A 20,051-nucleotide genomic window follows, 5' to 3' on the forward strand; every position below is an offset into this window, starting at 1 on the left:
CTGAGCATCAGCAGCCTCTTTTAAAAAGCGAAGTTAAGGTCATGCAATGTTCTATATTTACAGTCTACAGCCCACTGGAGCCAGATTCAGTCTCCCACTGAATCCCCAGCACCAGCCTGAGCCTGGTGAATGTGAGATTTTTTTACCCTGGGGAGAGTAATTGCTGTCTGATCTGTTTGCCACCCACTGAAATAGTGCATTTACCACTTGCTCTAGGTGAGAAAGTGAGTACCAAAATTATGACTCAAGGTCTCTACCAGGTTTTACAGATGTATGCATTTTTATATATGAACGTCTATCTGCACTTTCCAGGGGTAGGTAGTGATAGAATGAGGGATAGTGACTTTAAACTGAACGAGGTAGGTTTAGATTGGATATTAGGAAGGAATTCTTCCCTGTGAGTTTGGTGAGGCCCTGGCATAGGGTGCCCAGAGAAGCTGTGGCTGCCCCTGGATCCCTGGAAGTGTCCCAGGCCAGCTCAGATGGGGCTTGGAGCAACCTGGGCTAGTGGAAGGTGTCCCTACCCATGGCAGGGGTGGGACTCGATGGGCTCCTCCAACCCAAACCATTCCAGGATTCTATGACATTGCCGGGAGGTTGTGGAGAGCAGCAGTGACGAGGGAAAATTTGCTGCTGCCCAACCCTGATCAGCCCAATCTCAGCCAAACCTGAAGCAAGGGCAAAGTGCTCTGAATTCTCCCCCTTACCTATGGCTGGCAATGATTCTTGTGCCCGTGGATGTCATGTGTGGAGGAGCCAAGGGCTGCACTGGTGCTCCCCAGCTGTGCTGTGTCTTTTCCCCCTTCCCAGGAGAAGCCAAACACTGCTGTCAGAGCTTCTGCCGTGGCTCTTTAGACACAGCCTGCTGCCAGGTGACCAAAGACCCCAAATGAACTGTGAAAGGATAAAGAGGGACAAAGGAAGAGTTAACATGAAACATCTGAAACCACATTCCCCTATTTGCAAGTTCTCCATATATTTTTCTCAGTGGAAATGATCTGTGGAGGGAAAGAGAGAATGGCTGTTTATAGAAGTACCACTATTTGTTATCACTGTGAAATAAGAGTAAATCCTGAAAAAAGTAAAATTATCTAAATTATGAGAGAGGTAGTTAAACCTCACAGTGGTGACATTTCAAACTGTAAATATTGGAATGAAGCAAGCAAGTGAATAATCCCTTTCTATAAAGCATTGCTCATAATAGCTGACATTTTCAGGCCCTGTTTTAGCACCTTGCTGTATGTCAAAATACTACTGCCACATTAAAATATAAACTTCAACTTTGAAATGTTACAGAAATAACTCCTCACTAACCTGGGAAAGAGGTGACTGTCAAATTAAACCAAACTAATTCACCAGCATAAACCAGCTTGTCTTCTGGTATGGATGGACTGCAAAGAAGTAAGATGGTAGTTGTACCGAGACAAACAGAATTGAAGTAGGGGACCAGAGTACCTTTCTGGAGGAAGCTGATGGATTATTATTCTACATTACATTTTGTCTGTGTTTTATTGAGCCCATCAGCTGTTGTGCATCCAGTTTTGGGCAGGGAACATTTGAGTTTTATTCATCAGAAGCACTTTTAATATTTACTCTGCTACAACCAAAAGCAGTTTTGCATTTCAAAGGGATTCCTTGTATTTATTCCCTCATTAAACAACCTATTTTTCAGCCAGAGACAGGTTTCATATACTGAAGTGTTAATATTTAAAACTAGCATCTTCTCATGTTGAGGATGTTATCTACTGATTAAACCAGGGATTCAGCTCAGCTGGGCAAGTTACTTCACATCTCTCTGAGGTGTCAGCACTCATGGGATCAGATTGATACCTGTCTCCTCTGTGCAAAGATGGGACAAGGTTTATTAGCTGTTTGTAAAGTTTAAATGATGGATATTGATCCTGAGATGTGAGGAAGATCTTGCTCTTCCTCCCAACCCAGCATAAAATTCAGGTTTCACAGTCTGAGCCTGGGGTGGCTGGGCTGTGGCCTATTGACCCACTGATAAGCAGCATGTAGGTGAGCAATTAAACATCAAAGTCCTGGCTGGGAAGGGGGAGCTGATCCAGGTTAAGCAGCTTCCATGAAGTTTAGCTTTTGGGCTGCATAATGCCCCTCACACATGAGGCAGAGCAGCTCAGCTGGAGTTTGGTGAGCAAGGATGGCTCCTCTTGGTCTGTCACCACACTGAAGGTCAAGGTGCTGCTACTCTGATGCTTTCGGGGTTAGGAGAATATTTTGTCATTACATTTGTTCTCATTAAGTATTTGCACAAGAGTTTTTGAGCACTGAAGTGTACAAGAAATGACTGAATGTGGCACTCAGTGCTCTGGGCTGGGTGACTTGGTGGGGATCTGTCACAGATGAGACTCAATTATTTTGGAGGCCTTTTCCAACCTGAATGATTCTGAGATTCTGTGTTGTTTTCCACAGAGGAAGTGTGTGAGTTTATTCTCACATTGCTTTTGAACCTAGGAGACCTTTTCCTTCTTGCCAGTTATATCTGAGCTACATTCCCACTCCAAAGCTCAAGCAGAACAAGCTAATTGCTAAGAGACTTGCTGTACATAGAGCTACTAACTGCAATTAGAATATAACACACAAGAAGGCTGACATTAAATTTTGCTATTTGGCCTTCATCAGCTCACGTGGACTGGGGTTGTACACTTCATTTCCCACCACATGACTTCCCAGTATTCCATGGCAGTCAGCATTGAAAGACAGTTATATAATCTACAAGCCTCATTAAATTTTCATAAATATCCAACTTTGGTGGTGATTTTCTGAACACCCTGTACTTGATGATGTCTTTCACCAGGGAATAATTTCCCTTGATAAACATTGATGAAAATGCAGCCAAAGTTAATTGATACAATTTCTATTTTTCACTCTGAGCATAGTTACTCTTGGGTTTGCTCTGTTTGCACATGCCAAGGATCAGTTGTCTTAGAGAAGGACTTACTGTGCCTGACTGACTACAGCATCTTCCCACAGGCACTTGTTTGACAGTCACCTCCAGTCAGCCAGAAGTCTTTTGCCAGCCATTTTCAGACTCAAGTAAGGCATCAATCTCGTGGTGGGAAACCTTATGGAACTGAAAGCTGCTGTCACCGTCAGCAATCCAGACACCCTCCCTCCCTTTCACACAACAGTGTGATTTCTCCCCGAAGAGATGTTTCCCAGAAAACAGATGTTTCTGTTTGAACCAGAATTATTTTTAAAAGGTACTTTTTAGAAGTTTAGTTAATCTTTTAAGGGCAGTGGTATCAGGAGCATCATGGTGAAGTCTGGCAGTGTTCCATGTCTCCTAAAATGAACTGATAGCACTGAACTGCCTCTAATCAAAGCCCACTTGATATTTAGTGACAAAACCACCTTAACTTGTGTTGTGATCCGGTTTAAACTCAGAAGAGCAAAGAAAACTAAGTCTCTATGTACAAAATGGAAAGAACTTTGAAGGTTCAAAATACACCCAAAAATGAGATTAAAGCCAAACGAGGTTAGATGTTGGTGCCAAAAATTTGATATGATTTATTTAATAGTAAAAGAGACAAAGAGGAAAAAAAGAGAAAAGAAAGAAAGAAAGAAATAGAAAAGAAGTGTTCATGGGGGGTGGGGGGATAGGGAGAGAGTGACAGGGGTTAGGTGGAAGCATATCACCCTTCCAGGGGTCCCAAAGACATCTCGTTGCTCCCCTCCATCTGGTCTGTTGGTGGTGAGGGTCCCCCGCTGCCATGCCACGCCACGCCACGCCGAAGAGTAGAACCCAGTGGATTAATACATGCTTTGGGCAGGTGGGAATGCCCACGTGCCTCCCTTGCAGGGGGCCAGTTTGACATTGTCCCTTGCAACACTGAGGATTTGTTGCATCATTTCTGGTGCAGGGTCTGGAGACCCCTTTGATGGGCCATGTCACCCCCTCTGTCCTTCACGTGGATGCAGCTTCTCCCCAGATGAAGGAGCTCCTGGCTGGGCTCCTTTGCACAGTGGAGCAGGAGCCTCTCTCACCAGAGGCTTTGCCAACACACACCCAAAGCCTCTCTCCCTCCACCCTTTGGTGTGAGGGTCTGTTCAAGCCTGGCAACTTATAGCCCTGGGGCTGTGGCCTCCACCCTGAAGGTGCTAAGCTCGACCCCTCTGAATGGATTCTTCTTCCCCAGCCCAGACCTGAGTCACTTTATCTTATCTTCATCAGCAAGCGGTGTGTAGGGCCTCACTCCGAAGGCCTATGCAGGGTGAGGTAGTCTTCTCTGCAGCTTTTGTAATACAGTTTTGCTAGAAGTTCTTCATGAAAATGTTTAAGCCATAAACTATAATATTTCAGTCTCTGACAACTTGCTTAAAAGTAACAGCACAAATTCATCAAGGCTTTTTCAACATTTGATAGCGTGAGTTCAAAACAGGAAGATAAACAGCAAATAAACATGTGTTTTTGTATTGCTTATTGCTTCTGATGGCATCATGCCCACAGACTGCTTTCTGCAGCCTCCATCTTACAGATCATTTCCTTGCTCAAAGCCCTCCAAAGATTAGTGACTATGTCAACATGGGTTTGTACAAGAGCAGCCCTCAGGGCCAGAGCAGGACAGTTGCAAGGTTGGAAATTCTACAGCAAAAATGCCTTCAACATATGACTGTGTCACTCTGTTCTTAGTGGAAGTTTAAAAGCACTGTCATTATATTAAGAATTCCAAATGTTTTCTGTTCCCTGCTGTTTTACAGGAAAATTGTCACCCAGCTCCTAAAGATTCAGCAATTTCCAAAAGCTTCTCTGCAAAATTTCCCATTTTGTTCTTGTCCATTTGCCAGGCACCTTGGCTGTTTCTCTTTTCCCGTTCTTGCTGCAGCTGGAGGAGCCAACCCAGTTGCGTTTACTTTGCATGAACAAGGCTGTGCAGAGGTAAATTGACACACAAACCTGCCAGGGAATGGGCAGAGTCAGAGAGCATCAGGAAAATCTGAGGATTCAGTTACGTGATCTCATCTTCCAGCTCATGGATTGCTGCAAGGCCAGCTCTGCTGAGCTCCTCCTGCTTTGGGAATTAGGATGTGTGGGCACCTCTCATCACTGGGCTCATTGAGTGTAGGTTACCTGTGATCAAACCATAAGGGAAATCATCCCTGAGGCACACTTAAGGGAAATAAAAACACAATTTCTCTTTTCATTCTTGTTACTGGAATTGGACAGCAAACGAATCCATTCCCTATTCTCTGCTGTGAGGGTGGGGAGGCCCTGGCACAGGGTGCCCAGAGAAGCCGTGGCTGCCCCTGGATCACTGGCAGTGTCCAAGGCCAGGCTGGATGGGGCTTGGAGCAACCTGGGATAGTGGAAGGTGTCCCTGCACACAGCAGGGGAGTTAGGTGAGGTGATCTTTAAGATCCCCTCCAACCCAATCCAGTCTGGGATTCTGTGATTCTCTTGATGGGATTTTCAAAGCAAAGCCAGAATTTTGGCATCCAAAGTCGATTTATTTACAATTAAATCCTTAATACCAGGTGTTTGGAAGTATTTAAGCCTTGAACAAAAGGAAAAGCTTCAGGTGCTTATGAAAGGGCTCTATTTTTCACAAGTTATCCATCAGTCTTTTTTGTTGGAAAAGGCATGGAGTTCAGTCTCTTTGCCCTACAATTTCCAGATCAGGGATATGCAAATAGTGAGACTTGGCTGTCTTGTTCATCATTAGGGGAGAATTTATGCTACTTTACATGGATACTGGGCCATGATGACGTGTATTGCACTCAAAAAATATAGAAAGGTGCATAGAGAGAGATCAGTTCCTAGGGAATTACTCTACAGACAGACTGCGATGTCAGTTAGATGCCTAATGGGATTTTTAGACGTACTTTCATACATTAAGCACCCAGTTGCCCTGAGATTTAGGCACCTCTTTTTCTTTTCATTAGATTTTCCTTTGAAAATGTGATGTCTGAGTGCCAACTGCATTTCTAGGGATACAACGATCTCTGGAAATGGGGCTTTAAGCAATTTGCCAGCAGCACAGGGTATGTCAGTGAGCAAGTGCAAGAGCTCTCCAGGCTGCTGGCTGTGGCTCTGTTTGAAGCTCATCCTTAGGCATTAATGACATTTCAGTACATGAGAACATCTGACTGACATGAACAAAAATACCTGTAAATAAAGATACTGAATATACCTTTATAGAGATGTATTATGAAATAAATGTATCTATATAATAGAGATATATTGAAAAAGATATCCTTGGCCTCTCCATTCCACATTAAGTTTTATGGAAGAAAGAACACATATTTGTAATTTCATCCATGGAGGAAAAAAAGGAAAATTTTAAATTAAGTTTAATTGTGGCTCTAAAGGACTGAATTAAATTATTTTTATCTCCTCTGCAGGTCTTTTTTATTTCCCATAGTGGCTGAAGTCTTCCTGTGCATCATATTATTTCCTATTAATTTCTTTTTAAATCCCTCCTTTAGGGCTCTGCATCCTACACTCCCTCTTATTTTTCATGGAAATTTTTATCATGAAAAAAGAGGAGCAGACAGAGTTAGGGTAAAGAATACTTAACTTGGCCTCTGCCTGGACCTACATATTTAAGATTTGCAAGGTTTCTGCTTTCATCCAGGCAGAAAATAGCTGCTAAGCAGCAGCATTGTTTTATAAAAGGCAGAGCCACAGCTTGAACTTGCCCTGACTTGTGCTTGTGGCTACTCCCAGGGTTATCCCCAAGGGAGGGAATTTGGATATACCTCCCACCTATGCACTAATCTATGTCTCTGTACAGCTCACGGTGTCCTGGTTTGGGCTTGGATAGAATTTTGACACATGGGTATCTATGTGTAAAACAAAAAAAAATTATATATATATATACACACACACATATATACATATACATATATATACAGAGATAAAAAGAAATTATATTTGTGTTCTTGCATGTATTTCTGGGTGCACTGGTACAAATCGACTTAAAACTTGGTGTCTGCCTTCTTAAATGCATAAATTTACCTAAACTGTGATGGTGGTATGAAGCTGGTCCACTGACTTTTCCCTCGGAAAAATCCATCTTAAAAACCTTGCACCAGATTTTTGAGTTTCTTGCCAGGTTTCAAACACAAAAGTGAAAAGCTTTCAAACAAAGCAGAGAGGTTTGTAATATATACAAAAACTGTCAAGTCATGTCTCAGCCTTTCTTGCATTGTCATGCCTCTGCCATTATTTTTACTAAAACCAACTCTTTTGTTGAAATTTATGCAATTGTGTGAGGGGCATAAAACTCTAGAAATGTTTGGAGGTTCTGTTCATTAACCCTCACTGTATTTTTATATTTGATCTTGGACACAGCAGCCACCAGGATGCTTGTTGCTTCTGAGCTCATAAAGCAGACCAAAAGCCTTAGAGGAGATGAGTGCAAATATATAGAGTTTATAAATTTACCATACAAATGTAATAGGATATGAAATGTGTATATCATCTAATCAGTGATGTGACTTCAACAAATCCAATCTAAACTACTGTAAAGCCACGACCCTACACAGACCCAGAACTTAGACTCTCAGAATCCTTCAGGCTGGAAAATCCCTCTAAGATCATCAAGTCCAACCATTCCCCCAGCACAAGGCCACCACTAACCCGTGTCCCCAAGTGCCACATTCACACATTTTGAACTCTCCCAGGGACAGTGACTCCACCACTTCCCTGGGCAGCCTGTTCCAATGCCTAACCAGCCTTTCCCTGAAGGAATTTTTCCTAAACTGGGGTGTTCTTACTTTTCAGAGTGCTTTATACACATTACCTGACTCCCAGTATGGCTCCTGAGACAAGTCCAGTACCTGGGTGCCAGAACCACATGTGGAAAGCCACTCAAAGCTCTGCAGTGGCTTCTTTAAATCAGTAAGAGCGAGTTGGACTGAGGAGAGGTGCCATAAATTCCTCACTTGATAAGCCTGACGGTAAATAGGGCGGACTTCAACCCCTAAAACTAACTCCTGAAATTCCCCAGGCATGGCACGGATTGCCAGGTGACTTGGGGCAATTGGCAGGGGTTCTCCACACTCCGTGCATAATGCAGAGGTATGGCTCAGCTGGGAGATGCTGTGATCACAAATGGCACAACACACACATGCCCAACCGCTCCTTCTTGGGGTCATGGCAGAGACCAGGAGAGGAACAAGAGGACGTTACCTCAGGAGAGCAGAGAGTTCCCTTTGGAGGCACAGCCAGCCCAGAGTAGATCCCTGGCACAGAAGTCGGAGCAAAACAAAACAAGGTTCAAAAGCAAGTACACGGAGACCAGGTTGTTACAGTTCTGAAACACCACAGAGAGGCTGAGGAAAAGCTGGGTTTTGTCATCAGTGTTGTTTTGCTGGTCCAGCTGGAATTACACAAGGTACTTCAATGAGAATTTCAGTTGCACCCTGTACCCATGTTTATTATTTTTTCGGCTTACCCACTTTCACAGGCTTTAATATTTAATTGACTGTAAGTGAACACAATTCCAAAGAAGTGAGAGTGTAGTCTGCGTTTCTCAATTTTCCCACTGCTGCTAACATTAATTTGTTTCACTACTGCTTAAATAGGACAATTCTAGTACCGTCAACGTGAATTTTAGATGTATATAATCAGATATACATCTCCCATATTCAATAACATCATGTCAATACCAGAGTTTAGCACAACTTCTCAGCACAACCTTCTTAGCATATGAAGACTTAATGTTTTGCCTAAATCTCCAGTTCTCAGGAAAACTTACTGCTTTTTCTCTTTGGTGTTGAAAAGTAAAACTGATTGGAAGTGTATTTTTAAAAAGCCAGTGGGAAGTTAAAAAGAGAAGTCACACACATGACTCATGGTCCTGGAAACAGCTGTGCTGCTTTTGGTGACAAAGGGCTGGGCTTAGGCCTTATATAACTCCAGGAAAATCAATATGCAGCAAACATACTAAGCCAGAAAGGAATCTGAGCCCAAATTTTAAAAATCATACAGGCTGTCTCCTGTCATATGGGGGTTTACATGGGGGTTCTTTGTCCCCCAAGTACTTTATTTGTTGTCATGATTGATGTGTTGGCAGTAGATTGGGTCACTTGTAGGTGACAGGTACAACAATACTCACTGCTGTATCTTGAGTGCTTAACAAAATGAGGAGTGCGTTGATCCATAAAAAATTGCCCAAATCCAAGCTGTGCCCAGCCTAACTGCAGGCATCCTCAGAAGAGATTAAAAGGGCTGCATGGAACAGCTGTACCATTCCCCTGGAAAGTCAGTCTCCAGAGATCTCCACAAGTCCTTGCAAAACTGCTCCTTTCCACACCTTGAAAATACCCAGGAAACCAGAGCAGGAATTCTGGGTGTCTCTTTAAGGCACAAATTCTATTTGATACCAAAAAGGCTGAACCTTGAAAGAGTAAACTCCTCTTCAATATGTACTTGAAATGGATATTGTTGTGCCTGGCTGTTTGTTTCCTAATATTCCTGACAATGTTTTATCTGGTGTTTATGCTCACAGTAGTTCACAGATTATTAGGTACTTACTACTCAAAGCAAAAGTAAATCCAATATCTGGGATACATATTTAGCAACCCCAGGCCTATTTATATAGTGCCCTTAGGGCACTGGTCCATCTCACACACAAATGAGAACAGAAAATGCTGTCTCGGGCAAGCCCATGAGACACTTCCTGTGGTCTCTCCTAATGCCCCGAGTGAGAGGATACATCTCTGACTTCCCTGTATAGTTCTTCATGTACCTGGCGTCCATGAAATTGTGTAATCCCATTTCAAATCAGCCTCCATTGCCTCCTCTGGAAATAAATTCCAGAGGAATTACATTTGTGTTATTTAAAGAAGTGCTTTCTTCAATTAAAAGTTTTACATCTACCTCTTAATTGTTTCCACATCTGTGCCTTATTACTGAGGGATTTAGTGAGCAACGAGTTTGCCATGCACCCACCCCCTTCATCCAAGGCCAGGTGGCACAGGGCTTGGAGCAGCCTTGTCTGATGGAAGGTGTCCCTACCCGTAGCAGGGGGTGGAATGAGAGGAGCTTAAGGTTCCTCCCAACCCAAACCATTCTGTGATTCTATGATTCATTACTTTGTACTTATTTTGCCCTACTGATAATGAAATAACTACAAGTAGCCACTCTATGATACTCTCGTGGTCTTGAACACCAAGCCAGCCTCATCCAGGGACACACTGCACATAGCACTGCAATCCCCACCCCACAGCCCATTGTCTGTTAGCTGTAGTAGCAAAAGTAGGTGCAAGAATCACCAGCCCCTGCCCATTCCCATGCAAAATCAACCTGCTGAATGATTCGGGTTGATTTTGCAAGAAAAACTCCTCAGAAAGTTGATTCCTAGGTTGAGGTGATTTCATTGTGCATTACAGCATCCCAGCACATAAGTGCAGCAGTGCGCGGGGTGATAAAAAGCATGGTGGGGCTCTAGGGATTGCTCTTCCCAACCCTTTGTTTCTTCAGCTGGATTTGCAGAACTACAGAAACATATTGTAGCAATGTCTGTCACATTTCTATTTTCATAGAAACAGATCTAGATCCTCCTGAAAAAACTCTCTCTTTGTTATAACCAGAATTACAAGCAACTGTAGAATACATCCCCTTTTCTCCCTTTTAACCCTAATTTGCAGAACCCTGTAAATCTGTGTCTAACTGAGGTGTGTGTTGAAGTGCTTGTCCCATCAACCTTGCAAAGTTACTGCAGGTTTTGGGGTTTTTTTCTCTGGTTTGGTTTGGCTTTTTAATTCTGAAGTTCAAAATCCTGGAAAGCTTGAGAATGTTTCCTTCTTTCATTTGCTTCACCAAACTTTTCACTATGACCATGTCATTACCCATTCTTTCCCCAAATATACAGTTTCCCAGTCCCAACATTTAATCTTTCAAAGATTAAAGAGGTAGCTAGGAAATATAGGAAGGTACCTGCACAGCAATACCTGCAGCCAGCCACTTATTTTTGCCATCAGCCTCTACTGAGGCTTTAAAAAAAGCTCAAGTTTTTAATCTTATCTAAATGATAATAATCCCTCTGGATTTTTCCTCCCTAAGATTATACAGTAGATCATATGGTTATCCATATTCATAAGGTGGTCCTCTTCTAAATGGTCATACAGAAAAGACATGTTACATGCATGAGTCATATTGTTCTTCACAACAACAACAGCTTTAGGGTGAAAGTGTTAATACAGGACTTGGGTGATCTAACTTTAACTCACAGTTTTGCTCCATTCTTCCTTTTTAACTTGAACCAATAATGTGGCCTTTTTGAGCCTCAGCTTCTTAAGATGTAAAATGAGGCCTATAAATCTCTCCAAGTTGCTGCAAGACTACAATCATTCATCTTGGTGATGGAATCACAGATTACAGTGGGGAAAACTTAAAGAAAAATAACCATAGTAGAATTGCAAATAACAACAGGGCATAATCCTGATTCACTCACAAAAAGGAAGTGACCACAAAACCAAGAGGGATTCAGGTTTCACGTACAGATTTTAAACTGGAGTTCATAAATGGTGCTGCTCTTTCCCCTTTCCCATCAAACACATTCAGATCCCCTTCATGTATATGCAAAAGGAAAGATAAGGCATCCCACAAAAGCACCACAAGGTAAAGTCACTGGAGATTGTTCTCTCTACTGAAGAGTTGGTAATTTATCACCTTGGGTTTTGCCAAAGTGGCATAAAAGCAGGCAATGGAAATTACTGAAGAAAGGACATTGAGAAGACAAGACATAAATGAACAAGAGGCAAAAATTCAAGAGATTAATTTTTCATGTGTTGAATTTTCTCTCTTCATCTTCAAGAGATGAAGAGAGATTATCAGTTTTGGGGAAAAGCAAGACAACATTCTCAGTTTCTTTTCAGAACTTTGGGCCTCAGCAATACAAAGCAGACTGATATAAAATGAACATCTGCTTTGTTTGGTCTGGTACCTACAAGAATTGACAAAAGCTGAATACATACTCTATTTTTTTGAGTGGCTGTGTGACTTTTTGGGTCTGTGTGCATTATCTGAACATAGCTGGCAGAAAACCACTAATGCCTTTTTCTCTTTCCCCTAAATACGTATCATTCCTAGTACTGGAGACCTGCATGGTACTTAAGATTGTAAAACTGTAAGTAAAATGTGCTGCAATTAACATGAGTAATTTGGTTCAAATCAACTCAGAGATGAGTGAAGTAAATGCTCCTACGGTCAATTATTTCCCTCAGCCCCACACAGGGCCACTTCTTGTTCCAACCAAGTTCAAAGGTAAACATGCTTTTAACTCTGACAGGAGTAGGAACTTGCTGTTGACTGGTAGGGATGGATGGCTGCAGAGTTTTGAAGCTGGAACAAAACACCCATGGCTATCACACACCAGCAATTGTCTTGGCACCACAAACATTTACATATCAGCATGTTACACACTCTTCATTTTATGTGTGACAATGGAATAACCGAGACCCATGTGAGCGTCAACATAGAGTATTTCATCTTAGTAAAAACAGAGTTTATTGTTTAACTTCCTGACTATCCTGGTATGTACAACATATAAGAACGGCACTGTGAAATGCACAGATACAATATATATTTAAAGAAATAAACTGGGCATTTCCCCGCAGTGTTTGGGCAGCTAACAGCACTATTAATACTCCAGTGTAACACAAGGCAGCCTGTCGTGGTTCTCCCTCTCTGTGCTAAAAGGATAGAGCCAGAAAGTGAGATGCATGACCTTATGGTGGAATTTGCAGTCCTCAGGAGAGCAGATGACACTGCATGTGCGCCAAATACTCTTGTTGCCAATCTAGTCCATCCCGATTGGCAGCCATCATGCTGGAATTTTAAATGTCTCCAGCCTTTTTGTCCCCTCTCAAGGCTGGGCAGTAATTCAGATTCTGGAAGGGACATTGGTGCTGCAGGAAAAATACATCCCACTCCAAATGTGTTCCTTTACACTTTCCCCCTGTGCTGCTCTACCTTCCATAACCCTTCCAGTGCTTGTCCTGTTTGCACTCATGTGCATGTTTTCGAAGTGCACTGCATTTTCGTTATGCAGATGTTCTGTGACTGCACTACAAAGTGTTGCAGCTTGAGGTTGCTTCTGTGCAATTACTGATTCCTGATTATTACTGCTACCCTAGGGTATTTTACCGTGTCCCACAGCCATAGGGAGGAGGAGAGAAGATCCAGCAGGCAGGAATTGTGCAGCAAGATTGATTTATTTAATTATTTTACAAACTCTTTATAGACTTTTTTCATCATAGTCTATTTGGACAAAGGATCAGCCACCCCTTGGGGTGATTGGCTAAAATCCTAAAACATCCATTGTCAAAACATTTTCTACTGTACCATAAACAAGACTTTTCAAGGCTGCAGGTGTTTGGTTGTTTACATAACTCTGCTGCCTCTCTTGAGAGAAAAGTCTCTCACGGACTTACTTAGAAAATAGCAAGAAAATCCTTGCTAGCAGCATTTTTGTATCTATACCTGATGATACAAAAATATGCACTGACTAGCTCAAAAATAAGACCACTTTGTTCCTGTTTACTTGTATTTAAATTGAATATTCTTGTTAAGGAGAAACTTGCAGTTACTCATGTGCTTTTATTTTAATGATGATGATTTCCTTAGTATAAACAGGTCATACTACAGATATTATACATGAACCTCTCCCACTTAAATTGTCAGAGATTTGCTCGAATTAGCATTGCAACCAGAAGCTCCCAGCAGAATATGAAACAGGAGCTGGAAGCAGTGACGTGCTCTGGTTTCAAAGGCAGCATGCACACACAGCGGCCTCAGCTGCCCTGGCTCTCCTTTTACCCACCATTAAAGCGAATCCCACTGCAATAGGGAGTAAAATAAAGTCCTTCTCGCATTCCTTACACAGCCCCTGTCCCCCATATCCCTTCTGGCAAGCCCCAGCCTCTTCCAGGCTCCAAGGAGAGCAGGCACAGGCAGTTAACTCCCTGCACCGCAGGGGAGAGATAGGCACTGAAGATCCAGCCCCCACACAGATCCCGTGAGGGAGCACTTGGGTTGAAGCAGTTCAGCTAAAAATCACAGGTATTTCTCAAATGTGCCCTTAAATAGCATTCCCATTATCTGTTTTCTGCTGCAGCTCCCTCTCATTACTCCCTCACAGGTATCGTGGATCGTCCCACGCATCAGACACACACCATATGCTGCACTTGCAGAAGTCCCCCAAAAATTCTGATGAGTGCAGACTGCCCTGATCTTCCTTTCACCGTATTGTCTGTAGATTCAAGAGCTGGGAAACTTCATTTCTGTCAGCAATGCCAGTCCTTGCACTTCAGTGATGTCGGTCAGGTCAGACAGCTCTCTCCATGCAGTCCACTGAGCTGTGGAAACAAACACCACTGAAAAGTGAAATATAAATATGAAATAGTTATCTTCTCCTATGCATTTCTATGCTGCAGAATTAATTTACATATAGCTCTGAAGTCTTCAAACAGAAAGTGCTACATAAATGCAATGTATTGTGAGTTACGTGAAAGAAATGATTTCAACACAAACTCTACCTTCAGTTCAAAGATCTCATTTCCATGGAAGCTTTCCTCAGCCCTCTCAAAACCTACAACCCACAACAGGCTGGGTGTGGCAGTCACCAATGCTTTTGGAAACAAATCACATCAATAAAAGACACGTGTCCCAAATGTTAAACCCCCCCCAGTGCTGAATGTCCTCCTGACATTTGTGAAATCAAAGAGGATCCACGTATCAGGTTATTTTCTCAAGCACTGTCAAGCTGCAGCATAATACAGAGTGAGAACACAGTTACTATAAATTTCTATGTTCTTTGGAATAAATTATGAGGTTGAAGATTAATTCATTGCTCTTGATCAAGAAACAGCACAGTTCATCTTTGGCTTGTTCCTGTGCTCATTGTAAAACCAACCCTCAAGGCGGGGTTCTCATTAACCTTCTGCCTTTGTGCTGGCAGGGATATACAGTGGGAACAGTTTTCCTTTCATGGGACATAAAGGTTCTTCTACATTTTTCTTCTCTTTTTAAAGTTAAATTACTCATAGCATTACTATGGCTGGAACATATAAGCAGAGTTAAAGTGACATCAGAAATCTATTCTTCTGCTTGTGCAGACATTACAAATGCACAGTCCAACTCTTAAATAATTTTGTCCTCATACCTTATGATGTTAGTATTAATTAAAAAAGCAAATTTGAAGGATGCTGGGTTCTTCTGTAAAAGCTGAAATAAGAGTTTTGCTTGGAAAAAAAAAGCCCCGCCACAGGAGCTATGGACCTCTCAGTATAAATTTTCAGTCATTTTCTGGAACACTTTCTGAGCTGATGATAGAACAGGATGCTTCATTCTCTTTTAAATTCCCAGCAGAGCAGCTAAATCCCTACCTGGTCACCCACCCTTTATGTTATTTTAAAAGCTCACCTGTCTGGCAGCAGGGAGGACAGGCAGCGTATCCCTCACAGCCACGGGATGTGTGGGAGCAGACCAGACCCCCCAGGCTGTTGGCGCCCTGGCCCTGCTGCCGACGCTGTGTTCTGGTCTTCCTAATTACAGCCATCCCTTAATAATCACAGCAGGGATGCAGGAGGCTGAAGAACACACCACTGGCAAGGAGCGGCCTCTTACAACTGTGGTGGCCTAACAGCAGTCCCTGATGCTTCATCACGAGAGGCTGGGATTTACACATCTCCCTTTCCTTCTCTGGCATGACCCAACACAGCTCTTCTTTGGGATAGAGGCAATCAGGTCTCTGTTCATTTGTTTTCCAGAGATTCCCCACTGTTACCATTCTTAATTAACATTCTGATTTTTCACCAGGACCATGAGTGAAACTAATGATGCAACTCCAGAGGGAGAAAACTAAAAAGAAGGAAAAGCAAACTGGGAGCTACCAGGCTCCAGTACAGCCAGCAAACACTTAGTGAATGCAGCCCCAAGAACAAATAGTACAAAGCTTTTACTTGCGTGCACAGTCAGAAGCTGGCAGAAAGCTGAGGGGTCAGGAAAGCAAACAATTCAAGTGCAAAGTGTTTTATTGTAACCCTCTGAACAGGATGTTTCAGCCAAAGAAACTATTGTCCTTACGGAAGCAAGATGTACAGGTGTATGGAATGAGGCAGCGTTTTTGTAATGTACAACCAGAATATATTTGCAAATATCACTGCCCAGCAACCATAAGTTAATGTAGTTGAAAAGCCTTTAATTTTAACTAGGCTTCCAGTCCTAAGGAACCAATAACAAAATTTCAAGTTCTATAGGAAAGCCACAAACTAGAGATTTTTTTTAAAGGCTTATTTCTGATCAGAACCTCTTGAGCACGCGTGCAAAGTCAAAAGGATCAGACTTTAGACCAGCCTCCTTAAAATCAGAGAATCTCAGAACGGCTTGGGTTGGAAGGGACCTTAAACCTCATCTTGTTCCACCCACCGCCATGGGCAGGGACACCTTCCACTAGCCCAGGTTGCTCCAAGCCCATTCAACCTGACCTTGGACACTTCCAGGGATGAGGCATTCACAAATGTGCCACCACAAATGTTTGGAATCAAGTCTGAATATCAACTTTGGATTTTTTTGCTCCAAGAATGATGATGGGACAGGTACTGTTTTGTGAACACATCCATACTTCCGAACTGATGTTACATCTGGGTTAAATACTGTCCCAGGCCAAGGAAAAATAACTTGTATTATAAATTAAGGTAGTATCTCCATGCCCAGAATGGATCTGCTGACAGTTGCCTGGGGAGAATTGTCTTGAAAGAGTTATAAAAGCCATAATTTTTTCTAAAATTGTAGCTATTTTCTCTGTGCAAGATGTATCTGCAGCTGGGAGCTCACATGAGGCTTCATCCCAAAGGCTGTGTCTTTGAGATGGAAGAATTGATCCTTCAAGGACGAAAGAAGTGGTTTTTTTAAAGACATTAACTAGTGGCTCTATCAGAATCCTCTGAATGTTTCCTATGGAGTTCATCCAATGGAATTAATTAAGGAGACTTCTGTTTGCTTAATGGAAATGAGACAAGACATAATTTATAGCCTTGGTGTGGCAGTCTCTAGCTTTCTGTCCAACACAAATCAAGGAAGGTGACTGTGGTGGAAGAATGGTGTCTCCTGAAATGAAGGAGGGAAGTTGTTTATATTTTTCAAGAAAGATGAACAGAGATTTGATGACTAGAGAACCTGCCATTAAAATGTAAGGCCATGGCTATTAAACCTGTGTCTTTTGATACTCCTTCATAGTGCTTATAAATTTCCTACATTCTTTGCTCCTATGTAGAGAATTTATCCAAGACTATCACTGCTTTGCCACGGGGAAGGAAAGGAGATGAACTGCCCTGCTCAGAGTAGCTCTTATCAGCCAGCCAGATGGCAAACGACGTGCCAGAATTTACAGGGAAGAGTTCAGTGTGGACCATTAACCCCATCCCAGTCCAAACACCATTAAAATGTCACTGCTAAGGACTCTGAGAGCCAAGGCACTGACAAAATGTGTTCCACACAAGTACTTTTGCAACCAGAATGAATTATTGAAAACCCTTCCAAAGTGCAGCAAGGAAAAGTTATGGAAGGAGTAGATTGGTGTAAGTGACAATTACACAGAACCCAAGTAAATTTCAATTGCAATACATATCTCTCTATATATATTTCAAAAATATACATGATAAAGGGTATTTAACTAAATTGTATTCATTTTCACAAAGCATTTTGCTCATTCATAAAAACAATTTTCTATTTAAAACAAGAGCAGGGACTGGATTCCCTGGCTGGTGGTGCTGCACTGCACTGAGCTGTGCTAGTCTGTGTCCACAGAGAAACACTACGTGACTCTGGATTTAAAGACATTTTGTAGAGCAGCTCATGAGGAAAAAAAAAGCCCTTATTCTCACTTCTAGGAGTAATATATTTTTTCTACACTTCCTCCAATTTTACAGCAGCAATCCAAGCCACATATTTTGCTCTAACCAAATACAATATTTTCCCCTCTTGGGTGGTTTTCATGACAAAGCTCAATAGGAAGCAGAGTCCGATGTTGTAACATCAAGCCTTGCAATACCCAGAGACATCAGATCTTTGGATGAGATGTGGTGGAGACCAACAGAAGAGCCATCAGGGACACCTACAGACACCTGACTTACGGGAAACACGCCATTTGGATGACAAGCAAGAGGGCTTTCCATGCATTAGACTGTATTTTCCATGGCAGGAGACAACAGGTATGCAGAACATCCAGAGCCTCCACAAGCATAACAATCAGTTCTTCTGGTTCAGCTCCCGGTAACTCAATCTCTTGGTATCAACTCAGTCCACCGGTCCCTTTCCATAATGTGTTCTTCTTTAGAAACAATTAATATTTAGCACAAGTTTCATTGGGAAGGGTTGCAAAGCTTCTAGCCATTTGAAACGAAGATATTTGCGTGTTATAGAAGTACCTTCCATCATCATAGTATCTCATCCAGAGTAAGGGTGCTTTAATGATTTAAAATAATTTCATGTTGATTGCAAAGCAAAGACCGGAGGAAAAAACCCCTTTTTTTTTCAGTGGGAGTGAATTTGGGTGATCAGAATGCAATTGGCCCAAAGGAGAGCTGAGCTCCTGGCCTAGCCCTGCTCTGCAAAACCCCGAAAGTGTTCCCCTGTCACGGGGGTCTATATGAAAATAACTGGGAACACTCATCTGCTAACTGTGCTGTGGGGAAGCTGCTGCTCCTGCTCTCTGACGTCACAAGTGGTGGCTGACAATGAAAATTGATGGTGATTCATAAAGGCATCTCCATCCCTAAGAAAACCGGAACAGCAGCTTGTGTAATCCAGAGATTTACTTAATTAAGGAACATCCCAGCACCGTTCTATTTGATCATCATTCCTTTACCTCCCTCTCCCTCCCAGCTTTGCCTTTGATTAGCAGAGCCCTGATAAGAGACTTCATTCAAAAGAAAGCAGAGAGTGGGAAGGTGATTTAAAGGTGAAGTGTGGCTGGTGATTTAAAAACTGAAAAGAGGCAGTGGGAATGTGTCAGAGAGGCCGGAAGCTGGGATTATCCTGTTTGCTATGGGCAAGGTGAGAAGCTGGAGAGGGCTCATCTGCAGCTGAGATATATGTGCAGGTGAGGAATATACCTACAGCTTAATGCCTCTGCCTGCTTCTGATGAGACAAGATCATTATTTGCAGTATTTTAAAGTCCTTTCTGTGTGAAACCTCAGAATGGCCCAACTCCAGTGTTTTGAAACATGCTTCTCCACTGAGATTCTTGAAGAGTGTTAGAGAAATGGATAAATATTATAATATATGACAAAATATCATGTATATTGCACAGCGGAGACACTGAAGCTGTATCTAACGTAATCTACAGGCTTCCTATTTCTTGATCAAGGCGGCCTCTGAATCCGGAGGAAGCACTCAGGGAAATTGCACGGGAAAGTGTATGCTGCCTTCCAAGTGACCTTGGCACTTTAAATCAGGAAGCAAACATGGATCCTCAGACATCACCCAGCCCATAGTTTATTTATGATGCTCTTGCAGCAGCTCTCAGGCCCAGCCATGAATCAGGAGCTTGCAAACACATAACAAACAGACAGGGCTTCAAATACCCCTCGTTTATCAGCAGGGATGTTTAAAAATTAATTTCCCTGGAAAGACAGAATTTATCCTGAAGAGTGTGTGGGTATATTTCTCACCCATTCTGGGAAAATGTCATTCCCAGAGGGATTCCAGGGAGATGGAGTGAGGTGGGATGAAGCTGGCATGGCCTCACACAGGGGGCAAGCTGCCACGGAGAGTTCCAAACATTAAACACGGTATTTTTTTGGTCAAATAGGTATGATGCCTTGAACTACAGCCCAGACTGATGAAGAGTCATGGTTGAGGGAGTGCTATAGCTGAGGGGGTAACATGGCTGAGGGGGTGTCACAGTTGAAGGAGTGTTGTGGCTGACGGGGAGTCATGGCTGAGGGGGTTCATAACTGAGAGGGATCCACGGCCGAGGGGGAGCAATGACAGAGGGGGAGTAATAGCTGAGGAGGTGAAACGGATGAGGGAAAAGTCGTGGCTGAGGGGGTGTTATGGCTGAAAGGGAGCGATGGC

This window comes from Corvus hawaiiensis, chromosome 9 (genome assembly GCF_020740725.1).
Source record: "Corvus hawaiiensis isolate bCorHaw1 chromosome 9, bCorHaw1.pri.cur, whole genome shotgun sequence".
NCBI classification, from domain to species: domain Eukaryota; kingdom Metazoa; phylum Chordata; class Aves; order Passeriformes; family Corvidae; genus Corvus; species Corvus hawaiiensis.